This window comes from Dipodomys merriami, unplaced genomic scaffold (genome assembly GCF_024711535.1).
Source record: "Dipodomys merriami isolate MVZ:Mamm:240054 unplaced genomic scaffold, mDipMer1.0.p SCAF_1020, whole genome shotgun sequence".
In the NCBI taxonomy this organism is placed as follows: domain Eukaryota; kingdom Metazoa; phylum Chordata; class Mammalia; order Rodentia; family Heteromyidae; genus Dipodomys; species Dipodomys merriami.
The window spans coordinates 217,474-234,452 of NW_027202295.1; the positions used below are offsets into that span (position 1 = coordinate 217,474).

The 16,979-nt window shown below is 37.4% G+C and overlaps 1 pseudogene; it reads left to right on the top strand.

The window, feature by feature from the left end:
- The first annotated feature begins 15,864 nt into the window (after nt 1-15,864).
- Nucleotides 15,865-15,961, top strand: LOC138809196 (U6 spliceosomal RNA; annotated as a pseudogene).
- Nucleotides 15,962-16,979: the final 1,018 nt, after the last annotated feature.

Below are 16,979 nucleotides of genomic sequence, written 5' to 3' on the forward strand. Positions count from 1 at the left end.
GTGGCTCTCAGCAGTCCTCCTTAAAACTTACAAGGCTGTGAAAGGAAGATCATGGTCAAAGTCACCCTAGGCAGGACAGTCCTTGAGACTCCTGTCCAACTTGTGCCATCAAAGACAGAAGTAAAGCCGTGTGGCTCCAGTGGTAGAGAGCTAGCCTTGATCAAAAACAACTCACAGATTGTGCCCTGATCCTGAGTTCAAGATCTGGGAACAAACAGACATACACAACAATCTGTGCAGCCATCCGGCTAAAGTGGGTCACTCTCTTGTCCCCAAATGGATTGGACAGAGTTCCCTGGGAAAGGGGCTGCCTTCATTTTGACTCCACCCATTCTGCCTGCATCAGAAGATTCCAGCCACACCTCTATTGTTTCATGGTTCTTTCTGACTAATGAGATACAAGAATGGTGGCCACGCCCACATTCCTTGCTGCCCAGTAGCACCTTGATTCACTCTGTTTGTTGACACCACTACCTCCCCTCCGACCCGGACCTCGCCTCCCCTGTGCCCCACAGTCTGGCCCACGCCCTGCAACAAATGTGCCCCAGGGGTGGAGGTGGGGGTTGACCCGAGGATGCCACCCCCATCCCCAGCCACTAGTGTCCAGGATATGGGGAGATGCAGGTTGGGTGAGGAGTGGGTGCCAAAGATCCCCTGGCCTGGAGCAGTGGGAGCCACACAGCAGCACATCTGCGCCCTTCCACTCCCTGGTGGGAGCCCAGTGGCTTTAGTCAGAGGTGGGGAGCAGCATGTCTACACCTGCCTTCTGGGGTTTTTTTCCTTTTTTTCTGGGGATGGGAGGTGTTGGATGCAGAAGATAGACACCCTTGCTGTGTGAGCCCTTGTCTTCTGTGCTCAGTCAAACTTTCACCTGAAGACAGAGAGACAGAGAGACAGAGAGACAGAGAGACAGAGAGAGAGAGAGAGAGAGAGAGAGAGAGAGAGAGAGAGAGAGAGAGAGAGAGAGAGAGAGAGAGAGAGAGAGAGAGAGAGAGAGAGAGAGAGACAGAGAGATAAACTTTTTCCTTCTACAGCCTGACTGTGCTCAGGTGAGTGATCAGTTGGCAAATTGCAGGTACTGCATGGAGGAGTCTTCTGTCACCTGTCTGGATGTGTGTGTGTGTGTGTGTGTGTGTGTGTGTGTGTGTGTGTGTGTGTGTGTGAAGAATTGGGTTGTAACAAGGAGGCTGAATGCTTTGGTAACTTCTACCTGTTATCTTTGGGGCATGTATGGGCTTCACACCTGAGGTCTGGGGGCCAGGAAGGGTGAGAGGCTTGAAGGGGACACAGCACAGTTAAATTACAAGAACAAGGGATCTGTGTGCAATGGAGCTGTGTAATCCCTTGGGCCTGGTTGGTGGCAGTGGAAGCTTGGGAGGATCTGGGAGTGTGGCCTGCAGGGGATGGCTTCCCAGGAGGACAGAGAGCATGGCCAACTCTTAGTAAGGATATGAGTTCTGCTAGTATGGAGCGCAACAGCATAAGTCAGTCTCTGGGTCTTCTCATAATGATGTCTGATGGGCAAGGCCAACCCTATTTTAAATCTTGAGCTGTGATCTTCAGATCTCAGCGTCCTGAGTACCTGTATTATAGGCATGAGCTTCTGGCACTGGAACTCTAGTTCTTTTTGGTATATTAGGGTTTGACCTCATAGCCTTAGGCTTGCCAGTCAAGTCTTCTACCATCGAGTCAAGCTTTTCTGTCTTGGGCATTTCTGAGATGGAGAATTAATATATGCTCATTCTGGGCTGGATCATGGTCCTCTGATCTGTGACAGGCCTGAGCCACGAGGCCCGTTCTTCTGTAGTTGGGATGGTAGATATGTAGCGACATGCTCAGTCATTGGTTTAGATGGATTGTTCCAAACTCAGTCCACGGCAGCCAATTCTTGACCAGAGGTGAATCTCTGGGTTGGGCCTCAACCATTGGACTTCAATCTCTTCATTGGACAGTTGTAAGGAAACAAGGGATTGATACAGAGGGATCTCTGGAGCAGGGACAGGCACAGAGGGAGGGGCCATCTGATACTGTTCTTGGCAATTCTGTGAGCATATGATAGGAAGATACCCGGAAAGATCTCAGATGGTGTGTGTTATTAACAGTGCAACAGTTATGGGATTATGAAACAAAACATGGCTCTCTTTCTTTATTACTCTATCCCCATGAGTAACGGGATCCTTCACTTTGTTCAGTTTTGAAGCTGGGGAAACTGAGGCATAGAGAAGCCGGGTGACCTACTAATGACTCCCAGCTGACAGGAAGCTCGGCCTGACTTCTCTGCCATGCTCCCTAGGACAATGGGTGCTATTCAGTCCACTTCTTGTGGTGGGAAGTCCACTTCTTTTCAGTCATGAGGCTTGAATTTTGGGCCTAGGGCAGCTCCCTGAGTTCCTCAGCTCAAAGCTACCACTCTACCACTTGAGTCACAGCACCACTTTGGAGATAAGAGTCTCACAGGTGTTCCTGCCCAGGCTGGCTATAAACCACATTCTTCATATCTCAGCTTCCATTGTACTTAGGATTATAGGCCTGAGCCACCAGCACCTGGCTTAAGTGTAATTCTGACCTTCTTTCTTTTGCTTTCTCTCTCAGGAACTGATTCAATGGGTGCTGGAGGAGGTGGTCCAGCATCCCCATGTGGCTGGAACCAAGGTGGTCCTCTCATTCTCGAGGTAGGCTGTGGGTCAGGAGCTGTCTCGCTCAGTCTGTTGTAGCAGCTCCATGAGGTAAGTCCCTCTGTGCCCTGGCTACACTGTGACAGTAATCCATTGTCCATCTAGCCTTACTGGACTCAAGTACTGTGTTCAATTCTCTTTTCTAGCAAAAATTCCTGGCTAAAATTATGATACAAAGTTATAGAATGAAAATGTAATGCTATCTTAAGAAAGTCATTTAGGGTTCTGGGAATGTGGCTTCATGGTATGGTGATTCCCTAGCATGCATAAAACCCTGGGTTCAATTCCTCAGTACCACTTAAATTGAAAAGGAAACTGGAAGTGGTCCTGTGCCTCAAGTGGTGGAGGGTTAGCCTTGAGGAAAAAAAAAAACGCTGAAGAATAATTCCCAAGCACCGAGTTTCAGCCCCAGGACTGCCAAAACAACAGCAACAACAACAATGAACATTTAGTTAGTAAATGCGAAATAAAGAACCCATACTTGGAATATATAATTGCTCCTTCCATACTGATACCTGACAATAGTTCCTAATACATGTACTTTACCTATGTAAGGATACTGTGTTGAAAAAAATATTTTGTTCATTGGGTCACAGCAATTAATGCTAGGAATGTGCTTAGATGTCAGGTGAAGATTAATTCTGAAAATTCAAATATTCCAGGCTTTTGAGTGGGGTCACTGCTAATCACAATGAGAAGGATAGTGTAAGTGAGATTCAGAAACTATTTTGGCCAGTCATCTTACAAAACAGGCAGAGGCTAATTAACAGTTGTGACAGAAGAGAAGGAATAACGCCAGATGGAAAGAATAAATGATAGTAACTAAGGTATAGCAGAAACCGTTCTAGGGAACCATTTTTGCTTATTAAAGAACTAGTTATGAACTAGGCTTATTCCTCATTGCCTTCGGCATTCAAAATCTCCTAGGCTAGTTCTTAATCTCTTTGTGATGAATGTATCTCCTTCTATGCTGATCTTTCATACCTGATCTCCTTTGCTTTCTAAAAATCTGTCTTGCTGTATTTATCTATGAACATTTCCTAATACTAAATACACCTACAAAGATGAAAGAGGATGCTAATATAAGAGTCCCATAGCTCATGAGTCATTTATGTAACAAAATGGAAAAGGAGGACATATTTATTGCTACCTTAATTATTCTGAAAAGCTGCAATGTCACATCATATGGTTCATATTTCCATTCTTTGTCTACATAGTGACATTAAGTGCACATAAATGCAAATATGAGTGGGGTGCTGGTGGCTCATGCCTGTAATCCTAGCTACTCAGGATGTTGAGTCCAGAGGATTGTGGTTCAAAGCCAGCCTGGTCAGGAAAGTCCATGAAACCCTTATCTTCAATTAACCCCAGAAACCCGGAAGTTGTGCTGTAGCTAAAGTGGTAGAGTGCTCAAGTTGTGCTGAAGAGCTGAGAGACAGTGCCCAGGATTAAGTTTCAATCCCCACAACCAACAAAAAAGTGCAAATATAGGTTTATGTTTCCCCCAAAGGAATGATGAAATCAATAGTAATCTTCCCAAATGATTTAGTAGTGCACCTACTTTTACTGAGTTATTTGTTATGGCTTCTTTGCTAAACATATTCTCTTCTTTAAAAATTGTCAACTATTAGCTTTATAATAAACTTCATCTAATATTTCTAGGTTCAAAAGAGAAGTCCATAGAGTTGATGTCACTTAGCTTTCTTACTGTCTTAGTTCAAAGCCAACCCAGGCAAGAGAGTCTGTCAAACACTTATCTGTAATTAAACACCAAAAAAGCCAGAAGTGGAGTTTTGGCTCAAGCAGTGGAGTACTAGGTTTGGGCCAGGTAGGAAAGAAAGACAACTGTTCAGGGACAGGGGCCAGTCTCTAAGTTCAAGCCCCAGAACCAGCACAAACTAAACAAACAAGCAAATAAAACAAAACCTGGGTATTTCTTTGGGACTCTCCTTAAAATAGTGGTGGTCTGAGAAGAGGCTGCTTTTGCTGATCATACTCACTGGATCCTGATTTTTGGGAATTGTTATTGCTATGGAAAACTCAAGACCAGACTAAATGAATTGAAAACTGATTCCTGCAACAAGAGAATCATCTCAGGAGTGAAACATCCATCCATAAGACACTTTAAAACCTCCATGTCTTTGCTTCTTTGCAATAGAACACTTTTAAAGTTATTTCCTTTTGTTCTATGCCTGCCTTCAAATGGCATATTGTTTCCTTTTGCAAAACTCTCAACCAGAAGTTTACAGACAAGTTTTATATGAGTAAAGGACACACTCAAAAAAGTCAGGGACAGAGTTTCCTTCCAGCCTTGGATTCTTTTCTTGACCAGTACAAAGGAATGCAATAGTTAACTTGAACTTTGTCATTTCTCTATGTTAAATTCCTCTCCTGGGATCAGTTTCCACATCCAGTAGCAGTTTCTTCCACTTACTTCCAGTAACAATTTATGGTGCTGCTCCAGAAAAAAATGAATGTTTTCTGGCTTCATTGAAATAGCACAAAGACACTTTTGGACATGAGGTAACACGTGTTTCAGAGACCACTTAGTAAAGACAAATGCAATTTAAATTGCTTATAAATACATTATCCATGAGAATATTTTGTTCAAACTTCTCATGTGCTCTGTAAATTAAGGTGAATTTTAAATGGTAAGAAGGTTCTCAGATAATTTTTTGTGAGTCTATATGCTGTGCATTAATTTCCCAACTGTACATGAGTTAACCGTAAAAGAAACAATAGCAATTATAGGAGAAAAAGTTCTGTGTTTATGTATAAGTGTTCAATACAATATACAAGACTCTACAAATAAAAAATTGAAACAATAAAGCCAAGTCCCATATGTAGATTTATGGGAGTGATATAGAGAAAGCATTACCCCTAAGTGGAACATGAAGCATGAGGCCACTCCCTTTCTAAATCACGCTTGCTAATCATGTAAATGTGCAAAAAGGAGAATGGAAGAATGATTCTTTTTCCAATGCAAGTCACATATGGGAGAACAGACTTAACTGGAAAAAAAGAGTCTACCTTGAGGGAACAGGAATTATACTAGCAATGAACATGGTGGCTAAGATCACATTTCTTGTTCTTTCCTTTTCTTATATTCCTTTTTATTGTTGTTGTTTTTCGTGGCACTTGGAATATGGGACAGGGCGCTGTCCCTCTGAAACGCAGCTCAAGGCTAGAGCTCTTCCACTTGAGCTGCAGTGCCGCTTCCAGTTTTCTGGTAATTATTGGAGAAAAAGAGTCTCCAGGACTTTCCTACCCGTGCTGACTTTAAAACCCAATCCTCAGATCTCACAAAAACTTGGTTTATGATCACATTTCTAACAGTGTACACCCAGGATATGTAATGTATATGTTCATCTAACTTTATATGAATTCTTGAGTTAAAAATCTGGGCTACAGTTAGAATTTACACTCACAAAAGTGTTTGAAGTTTAAAAGTTGATACTCCTAGAAAAATAAAACCTAAGAATGTAAAGGAGTCTAGGAGGTTCAATTTGCATTTAGCTTGGACAGTATAGGCTTTGAGACACTACCTATAATTAACCAGCCAAAGCTGGGATACCAGTCACGAGCAAGATTGCTGAATTACAGCTTTAAGTTTTTGCATACATACATACATACAAACATACACATACACACAGAGGCACTTATAGGTGCACACAAAAATACATAAATGAAACAACTCTCAGAATATGTAGAAAAGTTAGAAAACTATAGAAAATTGGTCCTTAGTAAGACTAGAATCAAGTGATAATTTTTAATATTAGAAAGCCCTCAAGTGAACTTTCCCCCAGAAGTTGAGAATATTACATAGGTTGGGACCAGAGATAGTAAGAGAGTCAAGCAATCATTCTTAATGGGATAGGATACATAGTGGAATGAATCAGGGAAGCCTGCAGGTGCATCCAAAAATGTTCATATCCTGTGTCAAATGTTAAAACACCTTTGAAAATAGTACATAAACAGTCTGAGCAGTCAGTCTAGTGGATTAAATCATAGGAGAAGTTCAGAATTTCTAGTCTGTTTCTAGATTAAATAAACAAACTATGGCAGGGCAATGTGATACAAGCCTGGAATTCTAGCACTCAGAAAAGAGATAAGAGAGTGGAATTACATAATGATACCTTCCCTGGACCAGATAGAATAATTTTGTCTCAGTAAAACTAACCAAACAACAAGAAAGGAATACACAGTTGGAAGTTTGGCCTAATTTTGTCATTATGTTTTGAGAAGACAAGTTTCCTATTGAATGCACCTCATATATATCCTCACTTGTGTTTTAAATGCTCTCATCATTACAGAACATTCGTAGATGCAAAAGAGCTCATGATTCGAATCCCTCATTCTGTTGGATTGCAAATAAATGTTGAAGGATTACAAAAGCTTAAGACTGGAGAAATAGCAAAGTTCGTCTAATGTAGGATTTTGTAGACCTTGTTAAATTAGAATTTAGATTTAAAATATAGTTTTTGGATTTGTTTGTAATTTCATATTCTATAGGATACTACAAAATTCTTTCAAAGTAGAGGGATTAATTGAAAAATTCACAAATAATTCTGGCATTCTATTTGCCTAGATATTCTTTCACATAGTTAATAGATAATTTGCAGAGTTCATGTATACCATGTTAATATGAATAATCTAGACAGAGTTGCCAAAAATGGATGACATTAATTTATACATTTAGAAAAACCAATTTTTCAAGGTTTGGTTTAATATGGTATGAAGAGAGTAATTGTGTGACATCTTCTTTCTTCTACCTATATGTACCACAGGAAGCCATTTCCTTATTTACGTGCCTCTGTATACATAGAGAAAAATGCTAGGTTTGGGGTTTTCTTTTCAGTTTTTTTTTCATTGATTCATCATAGAACTTGAACTCTTGGCATGGACAGGGTCTCTGATCCTGTTTATGCTCAAGGCTCAAGCCCTACCACTTCAACATCAGTGCCACTTGAGTCTGGATTTTGCAGAGAAGTTTTTTGGAGATAAGATTCTAAGAAACCTTCTTGCCTGGGTGGGCTTTGAATCATAATTTTCCTATCTTAGCATACTGAATATCTATGATATTTAAAAAAGTCTAAATATAAATAATATTTGCAAGTCTTCTGAACTCAAGAATACCAGTGGAGGAAAAATGATGCAGCTCAGTTTATTGTGGTGTTCTTTTCAGAACAAGGAGGGTGTCACATTAGCAGAGGTGTAGTATTTTTTCAAAATAGAGATAAGGTATTCATAATGTGAATTAAGGAATTTTAAGGTGTCCCTTATAAGTTGGAAACTGTTGGGCTAGGATGACTTTATGGCATAAATCTTGGGATTGATGGTCATAGACATAATAGCTTACTCTTATAAACAATTGCTTACTCTTGAAGAATTAATTATTACACATGCTTCACAGTTTTATCCTCTACAAGAATGTGGCTATTTTTCTGTTCACTTCTCAATCTGGACACCCCATTGGAAACTGCATCTATTGCAGAATTAATTAACATGCAAACAGGTACTGTTTTGAATCTCTTAGGAATGTTGAGAATTTAAAAATGAGTAGTTGTTAGTCATAGGAATTTTGAAGAATACATATATTCTGTCCTCTTTAAAAACTTACTTACTTTTAAAATTATGGGTTTCCATAGTATTAAACTGGGTCCCGTCGTGGGGCCTGAACTCTGGCCTGAGCTCTTCAGCTCAAGGCTAGCGCTCTACCACTTGAGCTTCTGGCTTTTTTCTTTTTGCTTATGTGTTGCTGAGAAATCGAACCCAGGGCCTCAGGCATGCAAAGCAAGCGCTCTACCACTGAGCCATCTTCCCAGACCCTGTTTTCTGTTTTAGAATGAGAAAGTACTAAATTTATTCTTTTTTGAAAAATTTGGCAAGTATATTGTGAAAATAGTGTCTAGTTGGATTACATTCAAGTTGATGAACCTCTGATAAATAAGGGGTAATTAACTCAAATTAGAAGCCAAATATTATTGATTTTTAAAATGTTACTACATAAAGAATAATATTTACTGTGTCAGTACAGTAAAATTACATTTTACACAGCTTATTTTTTCAATTTTATTATCAAATTGATGTACAGTGACTTTACACTAATTGTAAGGTAGTGAATAAAAATCATTTCAAACTTGTTACCCCTCCCTCATTTTTCTCACAGTTTTCCTTCACCTCTTCACCCCTCACAAGTTGTAAAGTACATTTCCAACATATTGTCTTGTGAGTATTGCTATTGCATTGGATTGCCTTTTGTCCTTTGTCTCACCATTGTCTCACCATACAGCAGGGATAAACCATAGGGGAAAACCCCAAAGAAAACAGAAATCACATAGTTCATCAAAAACAACAACCACAAATGAAAAAAAAATCTGGTTCCATATCTTGGAATTCATTTTGCTCAGCATCAGCTAATATGGTTACATATATGCATAACAAAGCCACTGGAAAATAATAGCTGCATGGATACTATATCGTGAAAACAACATGTTAACATTTTGATGGTAAAGGTGGAATTAGGATTGGTGAATTTGCGGTTCTGATAAAGGATTTTCAACATATTTAAATTTATGACAGGTAAAATTCAATAGTTCAAAATTTTTAATAACTTAGCCTATTAAGAAAATTTAAAATTGCCTAGAAGAATAGGCTCTCATGCAAAGAAATCCATGGAGACTTAGTAGAGAGGGAGCAATATGGATGAAGATGGCTCTTTTTCAAACTAAACAAACAAACCTCAGAAACCTTGCTGTAAATCCTGTAGGTTCCCTTGGAATTGACCTTACCCAGGAACTATATTCTCACTGTTTGAAAGAAGGTTGTATTGGAATTTAAATTAAAAGTTCTTTAAGGGCTGGGATGTAGCTCAGTGGCAAAGCGCTTGCCTAGCAAGTGCAACGTCCTGGGTTCGATCCCCAGTACCAAAAAAGAAAAGACAAAAAAAATACAGTTAAAAAAAACCCAAACAAAAAAAAAAGTTCTTTAAAAAATAAGGCATCAAAATTTGTGAATGTACCTTCAATTACCAAATACTAATTCTCTGAAAAAGATAATTTGAGTCAAAATATTTAGGGAGAAAGTGCCCTCCACAATGAAAGAAGGTGTCACTTTCCACAATGTCTTTGGACGTGAAGCAGTGAAACACAGAAAAAAATTTGATTGGATACTTCAAACCAATGATTTCACATTTCTAAGTGGCTCACAAAAAATAATATTCTTATTAATATGAGGTAGTCTAGACTTCTTTTATTACATATGCCAAAAAGTTCAGAAAAGAATTGAGAAAATGGAAAAATTAATAATAAAATTTTTCTTAGAAGCCTTAGCTAAGCGTATTGACTTCAGCAGTGAAGGGAAGCCAAAACTTTTTGATGTAAATTGTGTTAGTATTTTTACTCCCTAAAGTGATTTTACAGAGCCCATTTGGCTCACTACAATGCAGAACTGATTGAATGAAGACATGAAAATACATTCCACATCCAAATGAGGCAACTTGAAGAGTTTTAAAAGAGAAATAATGAAGATGTAGCAGTGGTGGAGCCCGTATGGTCCTTCAGCTTCACTAGACTGGAAGCCAAGAAGCTGTGATTAATTGGAACTCTGGCAAGAGCTAAGAGTAGGACATAGAAGTAGGACATAGAAGCATTTTCCTTTTGTAAAAGACACTTTCTTCCAAGGTATGGGTGATTTAACTCTATTCTCCTCCATACATCTTGGTGAACAAATGCAAGACCAAGAGAAAAATAACCTATTAAAATAATTTTGCATAGAATAACTTCACTGTTCCTGATATGGTATCGAAGGAGAATCTTAAGAGAGAAGATTAAAAAGTGCAGTATTTTTTGGTTTCCTCTAAGCATCTTCTTAGCAAAAATATATCTTTGATGTTAGACAATTCTGATTGAACCAACAAGTGATGGAGTACTTATTTTTGTGGGCACTTTAGACACAAGAAGTCTTTCAAGGTAAAAGAAAAAAAAATATAGCCAAATATTTGTGATCACAGCATCTTGGACTGTTTTCTGAGACAAAGTTTTACATTAGATTTCTCCTTATTAACATAGATATTGTTTCATGGCAACCAAATACAAGAGGGAAGTTTTATGGACTCGCTTGGCCAATTAAACAGCATGAAAGAAGAAAATGGCAAATAATATTTAATGAAATTACTTTGACCAATCACTTTGCCAGAAGAAAGAAGGAAAAATATAATTCAAAATCAATTGACTTAAAAGTATGAAGAAAGAGTAGGGAAGAGAGATTAGAGAAAATATAGAGGATCGTTTTCTCTCCAGTGGAGTAATGCGTTCTTGATCTTGTTTCTTCCATTCTACCTCACAAGCTACCAAGTGTTTCTCAGGACTGGATTATCCAGTTCAGACAGAAATCTCTTAGAAGTAAGATACTGTATGCAGCAGGTGATTTATAACCTTAGACAATCTATTTAATTCTGTTGAAAATTCTCCCCTATCCCAAACTTCCCTCTTTGAACAGCTTTGTTTGCTTTTCCCAAGACTGCCCTTCATTAACTGATTAAAATTTTGAGTGGTCATATTCATACTCTCTAGAGATTGCTGTTTGGTTGTGATTTTTGTGTGTTTTTGTTTCTAGATGTGTTTTTAACTGAATTTTAAAAGTTTGTGCAATTGTGTTACAATTAAATATATCCATCTAATTGTCCAATGCTCCTAGATCAGAGTCACTCCTTCTATCATTGTCAACCAACCCTTTCTCCAAGATTTATTTCCAATTTACCACTTCCTTCATCATATGTGTACATTCAGGATTCTAGCTGTATTTGCTCCTTGTTCATTTTTCATTCATTCTATGTCTTTACTATAATTCCTCTTTGGTTCCAACTTCTGATAGTCATTCTGTTAAACTGTCTATTAATACTTTGAAAGGTTTATATACATTCCATGGAGTTTCAATCCTGCATATTCTTGAAATGATGTCAGCTTATATCTCCATAATTCATTCATCTGCAGCAACAATTTGCAAGACTGGAGACTGGAAGCACCTAAACATGATTTTTTCTCAACCGTTTGAAAGATTAATCTTTAGTCAAAAAGAAAGTTAAAAAATGGCTTAGAATGTATTTCTAACTATGCATTTTTATAAATGGCTTTGAAAAACCGTGTGATTCTTTTATTTTACATGGAATAATATTTTCTACTACCTATAAGTTTTGGAAAAAGAAGAACATTATAATTTATTCCTAGATAGGAATATGATAGAAATAGAAGACAGATATTATGTTTGTCATATCTCTGATTAGTACCCATATTCAAGACTTAAAGTCATATTTCTTACTATGTTAGACAGAGGGAAAACATAAAATAACATATGATGAGGCAACTATTTGTGATTGTTTAAAATGTACCTTATTAAATGATGAAATTTATTAGCTAAGGTTTGGGTTTGAAATTTAGGAGGCTGACATATTAAACACATTTCTGAAAGGCCCATACTGAAAAACACAAATTGTGGGTGGTACTATTTCTACACTTTATTGAATGGTTGAACATGTTTAGCATTAGTGCTGTGTAAATAATTCAACTCTATTGTAACTTGCTCCCTACACTTGAAAAACTTGTAATGTCACTAAGTATCATTAACTTGTCAAATGTTATTTTGGCGAAAGTGATTTTTTTAAATTTAATTTTATTTTATTTGTGAACATACTGTACAGAGGGGTTACAATTACATGGGCAGGATAATGCGTATATTTCTTACCAAGCATTGCAGCCTCCTCCTTTGGTTTACCCTTCACATCCCTTCCCAGCCTCCACCCTCCCCCCCCAATCCCAATCCTTCTCCTTCCCCCCCTCACCCCCTCCCCGCACGGATGTTGTAAACCTCGTTGTGGACATGACAACTTGTACTTCTCATTGTTGCAAGAGGTCCACCTGTATCCTTAAACACTGGTTTTTCCCCATCTCCTCCACAAGTTATACTGACACCAAATATAGTGAAAGCAGGGGTTATACTGTGGGGGAGGGACATACAAAGCAACAAAGAGATAATCTTATAAATGCGTTAGAAACACATGCATGAAAGAAAAAAAAACATTAAAATACATATCTAATGGTTCATTTTCCTGACCTCACATTATCTGACCTTTTCCGCTTGACTCATACATATACTAGACATTGCAAATAAGGGAAACAATGAGACCTATGTTTCTTTGGGCCTGGCTTCCTTCACTTAATATAATTTTTTCCAAGTTTTTCCATTTCCTAACAAATGGGGCAATGTCATTCTTTCTGATGGAGGCATAGAATTCCATTGTGTATATATACCACATTTTCTTGATCCATTCATCTACTGAGGGACATCTAGGTCGGTTCCATATCTTAGCTATGGAAATAATGCTGCAATAAACATAGTTGTGCTGGTAGCTTTAGTGTGGTCTTGTTTGTAAACATTTGGGTAAATGCCCAAAAGTGGGATTGCTGGGTCATAGGGGAGATCTATGTGAAGTCTTTTGAGGAACCTCCATACTGCTTTCCAAAGTGGTTAAAAAAGTTTACATTCCCACCAACAATGAAGTAAGGGCGAAAGTGATTTTTAAAAGTTTATTTAAATGTAGATTATCATTGGTTTGAGAGTGACATTTTTATACCACAGAACCATGTTGTACTGAATTCCCAGTGTTTTGAAGCACTCCTTAGTGCTTCAAATGTTTTTCTGAATTACATTTGACCTCTAAGTCAAGTTTTCGGGCTTTGGTAGACCAATTATAGATCTATCCTTCTAGGAACTATTTTTTGGCCCACTTATGTTGGAATAAAATCTTTCGTTAATCATAGGTGAGGGGTATTAAAAATAATCTTATGACAATTTGTGAACTTGTTCATTCATATGGGCTGGTCATCTGTAAGTTGAATGTTTGAATTACAGTACTTTCTCTCAAATTTTGTGATCTCATCCTTCATTTTAAGTTGCCTTGCATTTCACAATTGCTTATTGCTAATTCCTGCATCTCAAGGAATTGGGGCCCTGAAATATAGGAAATGCGAAATTGAGATGGGTCTTCAATTACTTTGTGTTGATATATTGCATGGGCCTTGGTGAAAAGTCTTGCCCCTGTTATCTGATGATGCAGGTAAATGGGCCTTGAGATCCTAGGACCCATGGGTACTGCAGAAGAATAATATTTTTTAGACATCTTAGCAAAATTTGGGCATAATCAGTAAGAATGTTTCAGAAATATGGACAAAAGCAGTATGGGACAAGCAAGTTAAAACAATAAACAGAGCAGCAGAGTAAAATCCATTACAGATTAGAGGAAAATATTGTTTTTTTTATCATGTGGATTCAGAAGACCAAGAAGAGTTATAATGTATCACAAGTTTATACTAAAAAGATTGCATTGATACGTTTTCTAGTCTAATACATATTTGAAACCTAAATATTTATATTCCAATTCTGTTTATTGGAGTAAATAAATATCAATTTATTTGTCAAATTATCAACTAATTCTAGTAAGTTTCATTGTGTGAAATATAAAATCAGCACATATAACTATATATAATATGATTAAAAGACACACGTTTTGTATTGTTCTGTTGTAGTTACTGTATCAAAGGCAACTCTGTTTTTTTTTTTTAATTGTATTTTATTTTATTTGAGAACATACTGTACAGAGGGGCTACAATTACATGGGCAGGATAATGCATACATTTCTTACCAAGCATTGCAGCCTCCTCCTTTGTTTACCCTTCAATTCCCTTCCCCGCCTCCCCCCTCCCCCCACCCAATTTTACCCCCCTCCCCCCACCCAATTATACCCCCCTCCCCCCCACACCGAAATTGTAAAGCTGATTTTGACATGACATTTTGTACTTCTCATTGTTGCAACTGGTCCACCTGAATCCTTAAACGACTTGTTTGTCCCCATCTCCTCCACATGTTATACTGACATCAAATATAGTGAAAGCGGGGGTTACACTGTGGGGGAGGGACATACAAAGCAACAAAGAAATAATCTTATAAATGCATTAGAAACACATGCATGAAAGAAACGAAAACATTAAAATACATATTTAAGGGTTAATTTTCCTAACATCACATTATCTGGCCTTTTCCGCTTGACTCATACCTATACTAGATATTGCAAATAAGGGAAACCATGGGACCTATGCTTCTTTGGGCCTGGCTTACTTCACTTAATATAATTTTTTCCAAACCTTTCCATTTCCTAACAAATGGGGAAATGTCATTCTTTCTGATGGAGGCATAGAATTCCATTGTGTATATATACCACATTTTCTTGATCCATTCATCTCAAAGGCAACTCTGTTTTAAAGTATGATTCCATTATCTCTACTTCAGTGTTTGATAGAGTTAGATCTAAAGCTTTATCATTTGTAGATTTACAGCATGGAGGCAAGAGGAAACACTGTGATTAAAACATTATCAATTTAATGCCTAATAATGAGGAGAAACATATGCACTTCTCCTGCAACTATGAAAATATTTGGTGATAAAAAGGCAGTAGTGTAAGTTCCTGCCAGGAACTTACAGACAGGCCAGGACATTAAGAAATCATGCATACGAACAATTTTTTCACTTCTTGGCTTTAGCTACTTTTAAATGGAAGGTATAATAAACAATTATATTTTGATAAAATACCTTCTCGTCTGAACAGTTCTCTTTGAACTGTTCATCTCTCTATGATCCCTTGTAACCAAGATTAGTTTTGTTCTAGTAAGAAAATCTTTGCTGTCAGGGTAAGGTATTCTGGTTGTTCTGTTCCCACATGGAAGAAGGGTAAAGGCTCAGGTAGACATTTGTTCCAGTAACACCTCATTTGGGAAAATGTCAGCTGAAGAAGTTTAGAAGTAGCTCTTAAGCAACGCTTAGTTTGAATCCATTAGGTCCACAAAGCTGGATAAATAAATACTTGAAAAAGCCATCACCTTTGGACCTAATTATAAATAATAGAGAGTATGATCAAATTCCAAATAAAAAGACTTAAGATATTCTTTGGCAAAAAAAGTTTGCAAATGTGAGCAATCGGCTGATCAATATAATTTTTTCCAATATTCACAGAATTTTAGGGAAATAAGATCGATAGCATTGTTAGGAACAATAAGGTTTCCTTGTTACAAGTAGGCACCCATAGATATAAGCCTGTATAAAGATTGCAGCATTAACTATTAAATTTAGAGGATACTACATGCTTCAGCAGCACGTATACTCAAACTACAATACAGAGATTAACATGGCACTTGCACAAGGATAATATGAAAATTTGAGAAGTATTCCATATTTTTCATTCTTCAGATGCAAGAAATGAAAAAAAGTGATTAAAAAGTTGATTACAAAATTACAAGTGTAACAATACACGTAATTCATATAATTAAATTTAGTTTGACATCAGTGTATTAAATCACCTCAGAAAGGCGTTTACATAGCATAAATTTTACAAAACTTTTCAAATTAAACAACATTGTCATTTTATCCCAAAGAAAAATAATATTAAGACCTAGAAAAAAAGGAATCAAACTGTTTCTATATGGAATACAATCGGAAAGGACACATTAATGAACGTATATATTATAAAATAATATAGAATTCAATGTATATCTAGGAGAAAATAAATTGTGAACATTATGCAAACAGAATATGGAATATTTTAAAATATACTTTTTCAGACAAGCACCAGAAATATTTTAGTTTCTGTACTACTCATTTCAACAGGTAAATTAAAATTATTTCTTATTAAAAAATCACAAACTCTGAAGAAATTATTATACATGTTTACAAAATCTATTGAATACATTTTTCCACCCAAGGCAGGCAATTCACTTGGAAGAATTCCGCGGAATCCATGAATTTTTACAGTAAAATATTGGTGCTGCCGGGCACTGGTGGTTCATGCCTATAATCCGAGCTAAACAGGAGACTGAGATCTGAGGATCATGGTTCAAAGCCAGCCTGGGAAGGAAAGTCTGTGGTACTCTTATCTCAAATAAACCACTAGAAAACTGGAAGTGGAGCTGTGTCTCAAGTGGTAGAGGGCTCATCTTGAGCTGAAGATCACAGGGATAGCTCCAGGCCCAGAGTTCAAGCCCCATGACCGACCAAAAAGAAAGATATTGCTCTTATTTGGATTGTGAAAATATTTTGTAGGGACACAAAAGATGAACTTGCATTTTTGAAATTTAAGAAACTTAATCCGACCATTAGGACTTCGGTGAACAATTTGTACAGCCTTTTACAACTTCATAGAGGTAGTGATACATACTTATGCTTTTGGCAATGTCAAATAGAGTTTCTTCTATGTTGTTC